Source organism: Macrotis lagotis, chromosome X (assembly GCF_037893015.1).
Source record: "Macrotis lagotis isolate mMagLag1 chromosome X, bilby.v1.9.chrom.fasta, whole genome shotgun sequence".
Lineage (NCBI taxonomy): Eukaryota > Metazoa > Chordata > Mammalia > Peramelemorphia > Peramelidae > Macrotis > Macrotis lagotis.
The window spans coordinates 500,661,170-500,676,774 of NC_133666.1; positions in this window are offsets into that span (position 1 = coordinate 500,661,170).

Sequence of the window (15,605 nt, forward strand, 5' to 3'; positions counted from 1 at the left end):
TCCAGGGCCAGTGCTTTATCCACTATGCCACCTAGACGCCCCAGAGCCCACTTGTTTGAAGTAATATTTCAAACAGAAAATTTCAATACAGTTTAAGGCCTTGCAGAATCTTTGGCCTAACAAAAGGTTCTTTAAAGTCTGCTCTCTGTAAGGTACTGTGCCAGACAGCAAAGGCATTTCAAAAATTATCACATAGTATCTTCCCTCTTAGACCTCATAGACTACAAGTTCTTAAGAGATGATTATAACAGGATTTGACTCATTTACTCACAGAATTACAAGAACCACTAATTATAACTTGGAAAAACCTCTGTGTGTATGTGTGTTCATTTTAAAAAAAACATTTAGCAACACCAACTTTAGACAGCAAGTTGGACCAAAAACTAAGAACAATGGTACTTAGCAAAACAGAACAGGACAAGGACTGTAAAAAAAAAATCAGATAATTATAATAGCATTTCTAGCCTGAACTATATTTTTCCAATCTATTTAAAGGAGATCATTAACAGTGTTGCCTGTGTATGTTCTGAAATTAGACATAATTTTCCAGTTTCAGAGAGATTGTATACTAGAAAATAAAGGATCAGATAGGACCCTCAGGTATGGCTGAGCAGCTTGGATAGGAAAAGTTGAGTTTTGTGGAAATGTTTCTTTCATCTGTGTCTAGGTGTTTCCCTGACACCTTCACCCCCCATTAAGGCTAATGAAGATGTGTTGCATCCATTTTCCCTTGGCGTCTTGTCAATTTGCTACCATTCTGTTGTTCTTTCCCAGAGCTCAGTTCCTAACTTTTTGGAAATGATCTATGATGAATTCTGCTGGTAGTACAGGTATCTGGCTGTGTACTCTAAAACCACCTTCATCCCAAGAAGAGATATCAGAAGTCTATGCTTATTTGCCATGACATAAAAACAATGAATGGAAATAGATGACAAATTTTCCCTAGATATGCAAAGGAGTTCAGTTTTTTTTTTCAGTGTCCCCAGGTCAAAGAAAGATTATTTCAAAACTAGAGAGGTCATTTTCTTTTTTTTTTTTTTTAGATTTTTGCAAGGCAAATGGGGTTAAGTGGCTTGCCTAAGGCCACACAGCTAGGTAATTATTAAGTGTCTGAGACCGGATTTGAACCCAGGTACTCCTGACTCCAAGGCCGGGGTTTTATCCACTACACCACCTAGCCGCCGCAAGAGAGGTCATTTTCAAAATGTGTCTCTCAAGAATATCTCTTTTAGTTGTTTATACCACTCTTATCCTATCCTTTTTTTCTATTATCAACTTCCTGAATCTATCCAATTTCTTTGATTATTTCATATTATTTCTTTTTATTCTTTCCTTTGCCATTATCTTTAGTGATGCAAATATATGATGCAAAATATAAAACTGTGATATTCCTTCCTTCAACTACATCCTTGCACTATATTTATTTGTGTATGGGTCACTTCTTATGTTATATTCCAAATCTCTATAATACATGGATTGTCAGCTTTGGTTCTTCAACAGTGCTATCAAAGTGGCTCACATGTAAGAGATACTGAACAATTGCCTGTTCACTAAATGAATGAATGAATTGATGAACAAATGAAATTTTACCCCATGAATGAATAAAACTCAATATCCATGAACCCTTTGTGATCTAACTAAAAATTGTCTTAGAGAAAAGTGGGATTTTGCAGTCTCTTATTCAGTACAGTATCTTGAATGAGAATAAAAAATAATCCCACTATTTGTGTAATAGAAAGTATACCAAATTATAAGTCAGAATATCTAAGTCTAACTCTGTTGTCACTAATTACCCATGTACTATGGTCAAGCTATTTAAGCGATCTAAATCTAATTCTTTATCTCTAAAATCTGACCTACTAATAGCTTACATATATATATATATATATATATATATATATATATATATATATAATGCTTTAATGTTTATAGTATACTTTCCAAACTAAAATTTTCTGGGATTGATGAATCTATTACAAGGATCAAGTGATATGATGCATTTCAACATGCCTTGAGAAGCATATATTGTACAAATATAATTATTAATAATTACGGTTACATTTTTAATAGTAATAATAGTCTTCCTTCATAATTTCCTGCTATGATGCCTGGCAGCGTGGAAATGATGTTGGTTTCTCAAGGGAGGATAAGCTCTAGTCTCTTTTACCATGTTTCAGTGGCTTGAAGAACAATCCTGATAACAGACTTGTCTGCCTTTTGAAAACCAGCCTAGCTAAGCATGCAGAGTTCACTACTAATTACCAGTCACTTGGGGATGAATTATTTAGTCAAGGCCACTCATGGAATAATAAAAATATAAAATGGTCCTCAGTTCTTTCAAAGGCCTTGAGTTTGAACCCAGGTTCTGACATGGATAAAGTAGGCATCTTTGGATAAGTTACTTCATTCCTCAGGCTTCAAATCACCAATCTGTAAAATGAAGAAACTGTACTGGATATTCTCTAAGGTACCTTCCAATTCTGAACCTATGATCTCATGATGACTTCCACTTTTGCAATGATGGTGGTACAGTAGCAGAAAAGGGAGCAGGGGATGCTAAAACCCAAAGTTTTTAGGCAATCTAAAACATTAGTTTAGTTGTTATTCCTGTAAATGTGAGATCTTTGTCCAATAACCAACCCATGGCTATAGTACTGAAAGACCTGAGTTTTATCATTCTTGACATTCTTACTATAAACAAAACCAAAGGAAAGAAGGAAATAGCAAATAAATGAAAAAATGTCTCATGGGTTCTCTTTAGAGAGGAAAATAAAAGAATTAGCAGAATTGATTTTAATGTACATCAAAAGGCAGCTTAAAACATTGTTTCATGAAACATTTCACCATCATATATTTTAGTATTCATAAAAAGTATTTATAAAAATACCACCATGAAAATAATTTCAGCTTATCCAATATCTGTTGAAGAAAATGAAAAGTTGGCAAAAGTCAATAAGAAACTCAGGAAGACTCTCCAAATTAAATCAATAGTTGGGGCAGTGGATAAAACTCTAAATCTAGCCTGGCTATGTGATCCTAAGCAAGTCACAATTCTGTTTGCCTCAGTTCCTCATCTGTAAAAGGAACTGAAGAAGGAAATTTCAAACCACTAAAATGTCTTTGCCAAGAAAACCCCAAAGGGGGTTGAAAAGAATCAAACATGAAACAACAGCAATAACATTTTGATACTTGGTAAGTTTAATGCATAGATGGGCATAAGCAAGGACAGAAAAAAATGTCAGAAAATACACTTAACTACTAAGGATTAAGAGAGGTCAAAGACATAGAGATCTCAAATCAATGCATCAAAAAATACTTTCTCTTAAATATAATAGGAAAGTGATAGATATGGTGATGCCAAGTAACATCATAAAAATATTAATTGGTTTATAGTTTAGGAGCCAGGAAAAATTCATTACTGATACAGTAATACCTGAATCTTTTATATGTGTAAAGTCAGACCACCAAATAATTAGAGAAAATTTACCTAAAATTTAGAATAAAAATGAGAAAGAAATAAGACAACTATTAAAACAACTCAAACATGACTTACTTAAATAAATTATTGGACTCAAAAATGTAAGGAAAATCTGAAGGAAAAGATAATAACTGCCATATGCAAATTTAACCAATACAAATCACTTGCCTAAAAAACCACATCATTCAGAAAACATTTATTTAGTTACTGTCAAAAAAGTATAATAGTCAAAGCTTATTTAGAATGAAAACTATTTATAAAAGCTTATGGTAAGGAATGACAATCTATTATCTCATAAAAGTGAGCAGCTGAAAGGAAAAACATTTTTTTAAAAAGCTTGATAAAATAAATAGCAAAGTCATCCCAAGAACATTTAAGAATAAAACTGACAGAGCAATAGAAAAAAAGATCACCAAAAGTTTTTTGTAAGAATTTTTTTTTCACCATCAAGGACAATAATATTGTCACATTTAAACTCTATATTCACAGTCCTAGAAATGGACAAGGAATTAAGAAAAACAATGAGCATAGAAACTGGACTAAATCAAATATGTACAGATGAAATCTGTGCTGGAAGACATGCTAGGTCATTGAAGAATTGATTCTCATATAGAGTAACTTATCATTATAAAAAATTAATAATGGGAAAACATCATAACTACTAACCTACATGTCTACTTTCCCATTTCTAACATGAACTCAAAGCATGGCTCACTTCTTATGTTATATTCCAAATGTCTATAATACATGAACTGTCAACTTTGTTTCTTCTACATTGCTATCAAAGTGGCTCACATGTAAGAGATACTGAACAATTGTCTGCTCACTAAATGAATGAATGAATAGATGAAATGAAATTTTACCCCATGAATGAATAAAACATCAAGGTTATCATTGATTTAGGATATTTATTTAAAGGCTATTGCAAGTGATTTTTTTATGCATTAAGGCACATCATTAACATCATACAATTTACTGAAAATTCATCAAAGATAAAATGTCATTGTGATTATCATCTATTAACATTTTTTTAGGTTTTTGCAAGGCTAATTGGGTTAAGTGGCTTGCCCAAGGCCACACAGCTAGGTAATTATTAAGTGTCTGAGGCTGGATTTGAACTCAGGTACTCCTGACTCCAGGGCAGTGCTCTATCCACTGCACCACCTAGCCGCCCCTTATTAACATTTTTAAAAGTATATGAAACACTTACATTAAAAAATGTTCTGTTGCATATGTAATTCAGTAGAACAAAATACTTTCTTAACTCCTACAAGACATCACAAATGAATATGTTGAAATCAGTCAATGTGCCTTTGAAGGATATGATAATAGCTACAACATATTTTGATTATACTTTTTTATCAATATTAAAGGAGATATATGTTCACCAAAGTATTCACCATGACTATTACTATCTTTTACCCATTTTGCATTCAAAACTATCAGAGGAAAATTTTAAGAAATTTAGTGTCATGTAGCACCATAAGAAACCTGCCTGGATAGCCTTTGCTGGCAATATTATCATTATCAACTGGAAACTGGTACATATAGCTGTTTGGAATAAAAAAATAAAACAATGTACCTCAATCTTAATGAATTTCTGTTGGAATATGTCCAATTAAAGAGATAATCTAATTCTATAATCATGATAGCTATTATTCATAGAGCACTTTAAGATTTATAAAATACTTTATATATAGTATCTCATTTTAGCCTTACAACAATTTTGTGAGGGAGGTGCTATTTTCCAGAAGAGAAAAATGAGTCCAGGGTCTTATAACTACAAACTGTTTTAGGAAGGGCTTGAACCTAGGTTTTCCTGACTCCAAGTTCCACATTCCATCACTATGCCTCTATTTATCTTCAATCATATATATAGGAATGTTATGTATCTTGTATATTTAGGGTTATCTTTTTAAATTAGATTTGTTATTTATAGAAGTTATTTTTGTGGATTTATATGTTTATATTGTTTGAAATTTCATTATAAGACTATAAATTTGCTAGTTTTTGATAAATAACTCCTTCTTTGCATGTTCACCAAAATTGTTTGTTTGTATCACCATGTCTGATCTGTACTTGGTACATGCTTGTGGATTTATACAAGAATATTCAGTCTGCCAAGTGTCCTTTTATCCATTGTCTAAGGGATACAAATTTCTGGTGGGGAAAAATAGAATTCGGTTGTACCTCAAAAAACCTTTGAGAGACTGAAATGACTTTGAAAAATCTGACAAAAGAGTAGAAGACTAGACTTTGAAAGAAAGTAATGAATTCAACACCCAAGACAGCTTCACACCATGGCAAAGCATCCAAATTCAATGTTTAGAAAATAATACATAATAGCACATGTAATCTAGGTTGACTTCCTATGTTACATCTTAGTAACATTATCTTTCAATGTCTAATTTTTTAAAAATGAGTCAGTCATTTTGACTATTATAAATACCCAAATTAACTACAAAAGACATATGAAGGAAGGCTCTATCTGCACTAAGAGAAAACAATTGGTAAACAGAAATATACATAGAATAATTTTACATACATACATATATAGATATATATATATATATAAAATGTCCAATGGCTAGTTTCCTTAAGGAGAATGAAGAGGGAAGGAAAAAAAGAAAAAGAAAGAAATTTAAATAAGTTTATTTTATATTTAAAAGGAATAGAAAGTTGTACATAATAAATTTGCAGTGTCATATGCAAACATATTTTTAATTATGTCATGTTATAGAAAAGCTTGTTTTATTGCATAACTTAAAAGTTAAATTAAAAAATAAAATTCACATGTAAAATAACTCCTTAAGGATACATTAACCCAATTCCTATCTTTTCAGAGAACGATTTCTGAAGTCAATAAGAGTGAGAGTCATTTAGAGGAATCAGGATTTCTAAGATTAGACTGACTCACAATTAATCATTTAAAATTAATTGCTTACTGTGCAACTTTTTATCTAAAGTCACTTGTGCTACTGAAATTTCAATTTAATTCAACAAGCATTTATTAAATGCCCATTGGGTACCAAGCTGAACTAGGTATTAAAATATATAAAGATGACATGGAAACAATCCCTATCCTCAGGAAGTTATACCCTTTCCCTACCAAGCAACATATTCTATCTCTCTAGGTCCCCAAAGTACAAATTTCCACAGATATCGTTTTGTTACCCTACAGAACTGACCTTCCTCAGAAAACTATACTGTCTAATAAAAATTCTTAATTTACTGAAGCTAAATGTAACAAAACAGTACCAATTCGGAGCTTTCTAGAGTAAATGATGGCTGGGAGGGAAGTAAGTCTTACATCATTTGGTTATGTCTGTTTATCATCAAAAATAGCAGTAACCCCAAGCCATTTAAACACTAATTTAAAATATAAGTACTATTGATACATTTTTGAACAATGAAAATTCTTATTTTTCAAATGGCAAGTGAAAACAGAATTCTAAGTATTTTCATTCCAGCCATGTTGGTGTGAACATTATCAACTGATCTAGGATTTAAGTGACCTGTCTGGAATGTTTGACAAACAAATTTTTCTCATGAATTATGCATATTACTGAAAACCATACTTAATGGGATACTGGAAAGAGGGCAGGTATTTCCATCACCTAGGGGTGAAAGTCCTGCAAATTAACAACAAGACGGTTCATTGAAGCAGGTAATAGATTGGCCTGTGAAAACAAGAAATCTTTGTGGGAATGAGTGTGATTATTCATATAGTCTGTTTGCTAATTATTGCTAGTATGAACAGTACTTTAAGTGCTCTTAAGAACTCTGAAAGTCAGGGACTTGGTTAAATGACCTGGCAAAACGCAAGTGGGATCGGCTAAGTGCTTCAGAATTATCATCACTTTATAACAATAGTTCACTTTCTATAGCTTTTTAAATTTGATAAAATGCTTTCTTCATTCAACACTGGGAGGGAGGGAATACAAGAATTATTATCATTTTAAAGGTGTGGAAATTGAGAATCAGTGAAATGAAACAATTTATCCAAGTCACCCAATTAGTAAGTTTCAGAGTCAGAACTCTTCTTTGATCTCTATTGGTTATATTCCATCATGAGGTTTCACTTAGATCATCAAATTTCACAAATAAGGGAATGTAATATTTAGAACTGGGAGAACCTTAAAGGTCATCTAGAGCACTACTCTCTTTTTGCCCAAGATCACCCTAATGCCAAGCCAAAATTGAAAAATCAGAACTTCTAGTTCCAAATCTAGCTATCTTTTCACTGTACCAAACCATTTCTAATTCAATATACACTCTGCAAAAAAGCAAATAAAAGTGCAATAATCATATATATATATATATATATATATATATGTATATATATATACATGAATATGCCAGTATATGTACACTTATATTCCTGCATATTTTATTTGATACATAGCATAACTTCCATCTCTGTTTATTCATGCAGTAAGTTATTTCTGCATCCTTTTAAATTTAGTCTGTTTCAAAGTCATTTTAGGTGGTAAGAACCTAGAGAGTATCTTGCTAACCAAGTTGAATAACACCAACATAAGACTGTGTTCATTGGAGTATGTAATAAATGCTTTTTTGATGATGCTGTATACATATAAACACAGGGTAAGCCAAAGGTTGCTCTTGCAAGAACGTTTGGGAGGATTTGGTTTGAATATCAATAAAGTTCCCATCTGGGAACTTGGATCCCAAGACACAAAACTACAGAACAACTTCCCTGGCCGGAATGAGATGAAACAAAGCAGCTGTACTCCATGTCCACTCTACTTAAGGGACTACAGAATGTGGCCAGCAAGCCCCTCCAAGGACTCTATCCCACGAGACATTTTGCAACTAAAAAACCGGGACATACATGGGGGTGGGGGAGGGGACAGAAAGGCAAAGATCAAGCTCCTTTGTCTACAATGTTTTTCATTGTGTGCCTTAAAAACTGATCAATGGCAAGCAATATGATTATCTGACTTTGATTTATCACAAGATATTATAAACCAGAAACTCTAGAGTTTTCCTCTATAGTGGTTTTTTAATAAGCACTTGTATTGATCATGATTAGTAATCCCTAAATTGAAATAGTTCTGCTTTTCTTTCTCAATCTCTTTCTCATTCATTCCATCAGCAAGCATATATTAAGGACTCTGCATACCTGGGGGGAATTCAAAGAAAAGAAATGAATGATTCCTGGCCTTGAGGAGCTCATATTCTAATAAGGGAGATAGCAAGTAAATAACAATATTCATGCAGGAATAGACAATTTAGATAGAGAGTAATCTCCGAATGAACATACTGGGAAGTATGCTACTGAATTATCAATGGAAACATACAGGCTACCAGTTATCCTTGACACTCATCAAATGACTACCCTATTTCTTTGATAATATATTTTATTCAATCATCTTTGCAAATTCCTATTTATAATGTGTTATATTAAGACATAAGAGCATATTAAGATGAGAAATTATCTTCTTTGAGTAAGTAGCTAATAAGAATAAGATTCTTTTCCTTTTACTTTTTTCTTTATTTTTCAGTTGGGACTACTAGATAGTACAGTGGATAAAGCAATGACTTTGGAGTCAGGAGGAGGGAAGTTTGAATGGCTTATGACATTTACCACTTGGGTAAGTCACTTAACCCTGATTGCCTCACATTCAAGGCCATCTCCAGTTGTCATGATTCCTATCTGGCCACTGGACCCATATGGCTCTGGAAGAGAAAGTGAAGCTGATGACTTAGCATAGCACCCACTCCACTAAAATCCAATTCATATGCTTATCATGGTATCACTTTAATGATGTCATGGTTTTCTTCAAGAATGAAGGATACACATCATCATCATCATCATCATCATCATCATTTTCCAATCATATGCAAACATAGTTTTCAACATTCATCATTTTGCAAGCTTTTGAGTTCTACATTTTCCACTCACCCCTTTCCCATCCTCCTCCCCATGGTAGCAGGCAATCTGATATTGGCTGTACATGTAAAATCGAGTACAAGTAAAATCACAAAGAATAAGATTTCTTTTCAAAGCAATGCATGAAAATATCAAGTCAAGAAAACTAACTTTTTCAAACTCCAATAAACTTTTATTCTAGACTTCTTACTCTCTTTAAAGGTTGTAAAAGTACATATAATATCCATACTCATTGCCTTGCTTCTACTCAGTCAAATAGATTTGTTAGGAAATAAGTTCTGGACCCATAATTTGGTTAAGATTTAGTTACAGAATTCTATGAATGCCACCATTGACTATGATCAATATGCTCTAATCCAAGATGAATGTTCAATGAAATCAATACAGTTCATAGATGGGTTATGAGACTTGAATGACCAGTTTTCCCTAATTCTCTAACTATATATCTGCAGCTAATTAGACAGCTTACACACACACACCCTTGAATTGGCCCTCCAATTAACTTTTTCAATTGACCTACAAATCAGAAGCAGAAGACATCCTAGATATGGTATTTTTTTTATTCTGAGACCCACATAAAAAAGAACTCAGTAAAAAAGAAAATATTATAGTTTTTCTTCAATAAGGGGATTTCTAGGACATTAAATGACATAACAATAATCAGGCACTCTATTTTCACTTTACTAAATGATGAATTTAAAAAAATGTTTGATGAGACCATTCTAATAGAAAGCAAAATTTTAAAATTAAAAAGGCCTAGCAATTTAGATATTTTAAATGTTTTCAAATGTTTATGAAGTCAGAAATGTATGGTATGTGAATGCTTTCTTTTTCCAAAATAAATAAGGGGTTTTCCTCAATACCTTAATTCCCTTGTTCTAAGCTATTGAAATATGCTATATATTGCAAAATTGCATCTGAACAGGGAAATCCAGATAAAAGACAGCCATCTGCTACCCTTCATTTACTCTCACCTTCCAACAGCAGAATGAGAGGTTATGGTATGTACCATAAGGCAGCACTTTGAGAAACAGGCCTTTGTAGCAAAACTGGTTAACTCATAAAACATCTGCACAGAAATGAGGGTTAACATCACTGATGTTTCATGTCTAAGTTGCCAGGCAGGAGATTATTGTTTTCAATAGCAGGAGCAATAGAGAAAGGAAAGAAAAAAAGAAAGGGAGAGGAGGAGGGAGGAAGGAATGAGGGAAGGAAGGAAGGAAAGGAAGGGAAGGAGGGAGGGAGGGAGGGAGGAAGGAAGGAAGGAAGGGAAGGAAAAAGGAAGGGAGGGAGGGAGGGAGAAAGAAAGAAAGAAAGAAAGAAAGAAAGAAAGAAAGAAAGAAAGAAAGAAAGAAAGAAAGAAGGAAGGAAGGAAGGAAGGAAGGAAGGAAGGAAGGAAGGAAGGAAGGAAGGAAGGAAGGAAGAAGAAAGAAAGAAAGAAAGAAAGAAGAAAGAAAGAAAGAAAGAAAGAAAGAAAGAAAGAAAGAAAGAAAGAAAGAAAGAAAGAAAAGAGAAAGAAGAGAAAGGAAGGAAGGAAGAAAGAAAGAAGAGAAAGGAAGGAAGGGAAAAAGGAAGGAAAGAAAGAAGGAAAGGAGGGAGGAGAGAGAGAGAGAAAGGAGGAGAAAGAGGAGGAGGAGAGGGAGAGGGAGAGGGAGAGGGAGAGGGAGAGGGAGAGGGAGAGGGAGAGGGAGAGGGAGAGGGAGAGGGAGAGGGAGAGGGAGAGGGAGAGGGAGAGGGAGAGGGAGAAGGAGAAGGAGAAAGAGAAAGAGAAAGAGGAGAAGGAGAAGGAGAAAGAGGAGAAGGAGAAAGAAGGGGGAGGGAGGGAGGGAGAGGTGGAGAGAAAGAGAGAGAGGGAGAAAGAGGAAGAGAGGAAGGGAGGAAGAGAGAGGAAGGAAGAAAGAAAGAAAGGGAGGAAGGGAAGAAACTATTGTACTATTTGGCTTCTCAAGTTTGTCATTTGTTTCTAGATAGTTTCCCTGTGCATCCTCCTACCAAAGAATTAAAACGATAATTCTAGCTTTGTTCTTGGGAAAATAGTCCACAAATAAGCAAGTTCTCAGTCTCTTGCCTTAATCATAGAAAGATGATATAATTCAAAGGGCTCTGCCTAGAGTCAGGAAAACCTGGGCTCAAATTCTACCTCAAGCACTTTCTTGCTGTGTGGTCCTAGGTAAGTCTCTTAGCGTAAGTCCCAGTTCCCATATCTCTAAAGTGGAGGTAATAATGGTACTTGCTTTTGCCAATCACAAAACATCCAATAAAGGACTCTTATTAGTCTCTCTTTTACAGAATCAAAACTTGAGCAAGAATTAGTACTTCTTGGATTTTTGGAGTTCCAGAAGAGGGTGTCTATACCAACCTTAAAAGATCAAAAGCTGAACTTTCATTTTTAAAGCCCCCAACTAAAAGAAATTTGACTTGTTGAAGTTATCAAATTTTTCAAAAGAATCTTCCTGCCATTTGCCTCCTCAAGTAAATCAGAGCATATATAAATCAGGTTACTACAAGCAGCTGGCCTGAATTATCCTCCTCCAATATCTTTATAAACGTCTTCAAAGCGCTGCAGAATAGGCATCTTCTCTGTGCTCTACATTTGGCTCCATAGACATTGTTATGAGCCCTATATTGTGTGGTTAAAAATGTTTTCTCTCTCATTTCTGAGCTCTTAATTTTATGTTTGAGCTCAGCATCAAAATAGCTTGTAATTGCTTTTTGCCAGTAACAAGTCCAAATTGTAACTCAAAATTTTGAGATATTATTTGCTTTTGCAATTGTATTCAATGAAAACATAGTTCAATAATGAATTTTAAATAAAATAAAATAAAAATTACTAGTCTGTGCATTTCCAACATTCTATTGGCATCTTCAAGTAAAGCCAAGACCATAAAGGACAGATGGCTATTTTGACTTATTTTTCAAATGAGTCAAATTTTCACTGAGGAAATATGCACATGCATACACATATAACATACACACAAACACACACACAAGTATACACAATTATAGATACAAAACCTACTGTCACAAGCAACCAAGGTATAAGCCCTGTATATACAATTATTCTGTCATTATATCCAGCATGGATTGTTACTAGTAACTTCTTGGTAACTCAAATCTTTGATCTCATAAAAGAGATAATCAAACCAGACAGTTCACAAATTGTACAGTGTGTAATATAAAGAAAATAAAGTTAGAAATTAAAAGCAAAAAAAGTACCCAATGCCTTCTAGGCATGAATTGGGATATATATGCTGTTCTAAGCAGCCTGAAGATTGCATAGGACAATGTGATCTATTGGGTCTTATCAAGTTTTCCAAAGAACCAAAAAAACTAAAATAAAATAAAATTACAGCTATAATATACCAGACAAAAGAAAATGAGAAGTGTGTTAATGTAACTTCAATATACTTAAAGGCCACGTAACCCATTTGTCTTCTCTCTGGCTAGCCAAGTTCCCCTTTCTTCCAAAAAGGAAAAAAATTAATGCCTAGATAAGCCCTTATCTTTAACTGACCATAGAATGGTTTGAATTAAAATAGGCAACTAGGTAACACAGTGGCTAGAGTACTGAACTTGGGAAGACAGGAGAGAAAAGAATTCAAATCATGTATTGGACAAGTCACTTAATCTCTCAATTAACTCATCTGTAAAATGAGGATAATAATGGCACCTCCCTCAAAAGGCTGTTGGTAAGGACTAAATGAGATAGCATATATAATAATTTGCAACTCTTCACGGTCTGAAGAAAAGGAACCCTTAGGTCTGCAGAACTCTTATTTTTCATTAAACTTAGTTACAGGGTCCAATATCATCTTTCTCCATTTAATCAATAAAAGAGAATACTTTCTATACTGATATTATCATCCCAATTTGAAGAGGAAGCCAAAACAATCATAATTAAAGGTCAGAAAGTTAAAACATGATTGGTATGACTAGTTTAAACACAGTGTTTTTGGACCATGACTACCATTAGCTCCAAAAATTAAACTGTCTTCATGTGAGGTACTAGGATGAGACTCATGGCCCAAGAGCAATCTGTCTAGTTTGATCATGATGTTTGTCAAAACAACCAATGAAAGAACAAGAGGAAGTCTTCAGTCTGGACTTAAAAACCAATGGGATGGAAAAAAGGAAGATAAAAACATGTTGGGTATGGGAGTTACAAGCTAATTAGAAACACTATTAACCTTTTAAATTTACACTTCATTGGTTTTAAAATCTCAAATCAAATTTTTGATTTTTAATTTTGGCTTGTCTATATCAATCAGATCCAAATTGGACATTTATTTTCACTTTTACCATACTATATACAGATTAGTCACCAAAGGAGTTACCTCTTGTTTTCAAGCCTAAGCAAGTTCTTATGAAGATGACAGGTTGATTCCACAGGCATAGCCTGATTCCTAATGTTCAAAGATGAAATAGGAGCAAAATAAATATACATGACTAGTTTTTCTTTAAAAGGCAATGAAATCATCCTTAAAATGACTTGGACCACTGATGAGGCTTCCTGATCATCTAAACATTAAAGTTGAGCCTACAAGGACATTCCTCAGGTTTGACATGTGTAGATGTCACCATCATGGCCAATGTGGGGGGAAAGAAGCTACACTTTTTTTTCTCATCTTGAATCAGAACTACTAGACCAGCCTGAGCTAGACCTGGTTCAGAACAAAAGAATTAAAGATCATTTATATAAGTTGATCCATAATCTTTTCCAGAAAAGAAACTGCCAAACCAAACCTCTGCAATAGACACCAAGAAGGACATTCATAACAATGAAGCTAGTTACATGGAGTTTTATTAACATGAATGTGGTTCATATATGCTCTGATGAAAGATAGCTAGATGGTGCAGTGGAGTCAGGAGGACCAGACTTCAAATCTGACCTCAGATACTTAATAATTACCTAGCTGTGTGACCTTGGGCAAGTCACTTAACCTATTGTCTTGCAAAAATTAAAGAAAACTAGAAAGAAAGATAATTAATCTTGAGGATTTGGCAGCCACACCACACTCATTGACCCACTTTGCTAAAACCCAATTTCTTAATAGCGTTTTTTCAGGCAATAAAATACAAGCAAAAGGAAAGACAGTTCCTTTCCTCAAGGAACTTTCATTCTAAAGGGGAGAAGTCAAATAAAAGGAAACTATAAAGGGGGAGGAGGAAGAGGTATCTCCATAGAGGTATGGAAGCATAGTATAGGAGAGTGAGATATCTGAGAAAAAGCACACCTAGCCTGGCCCATTCCCATAAAGAAACTCACCAATGGAGAAAGAGGTTGGCATGATGAAGGGAGAGAGCACTGATGGAGAGGAGAGAGAAGCACTGATAAATTTCCAGGGTGAGAAGGCTGCTGGGGGAGAGTGGGAAGATAGTTGTACAACCTGGATTAATTTCTTCCTGATATATATGCCATTTGTCTTTATGTACTAACTACCTATTTGATAAAGTGATCAATATTAAATTTTAAAAAATCACATAATGCACACTTTCACAAAAGATCTACATTCTGACAATAGAATGTAATCTTGAAAATAGGTTCTACCTCACTTTTGTATTTGGATCACTAGCACCTCACACAGTTTCCAAAAAATCATAGCCACTTTATAGATGCTTGGTGACTGATTGTGAATTTATTCAGTTTTTGTGGTCACTTCATTCATTTTGATTTGGACTCAAATATCTCTGAATGATTTGGATCCTAGAGAATACAGGTTCTTTAACCTTTATTGTATAATGAACCTCTTTGGTACTCTAGTGAAGCCTATAGGTTGCTTCTCAGAATAATGCTTCTTGTTCATATTCATAATGAGGGAAATGTTAAATTTCAGTTGAAGGCTAATGAAAAAGGTGATTTTTTTTCCCAGCCAAGTTCACAGACTCTACTCCCTAGAAATGATGATGAATCCCAAATTAAGAAACCCTGCCCTAATATCCTACTCTCATATTAATCCTAGGGGAATGAATTTAATCCTCCCAATACCTAAATGTTTATCTAGTTATGGCAAAACAACTTTGGAAGCTCCATTCATTCTTTCAGGCAATTCTTTTCAGGGAACAGATATCATACATGAGAATCATTTTGCAAAATTCCCTTGGCCTAATTAAATATAACCAAAACTGACTAAATACATTCAACCAACCTGCCAAGAACCTTATTTGCAGGCCTAGATAATGGTGGAATCTGGCTTAAATACCAGGAAAACAGCT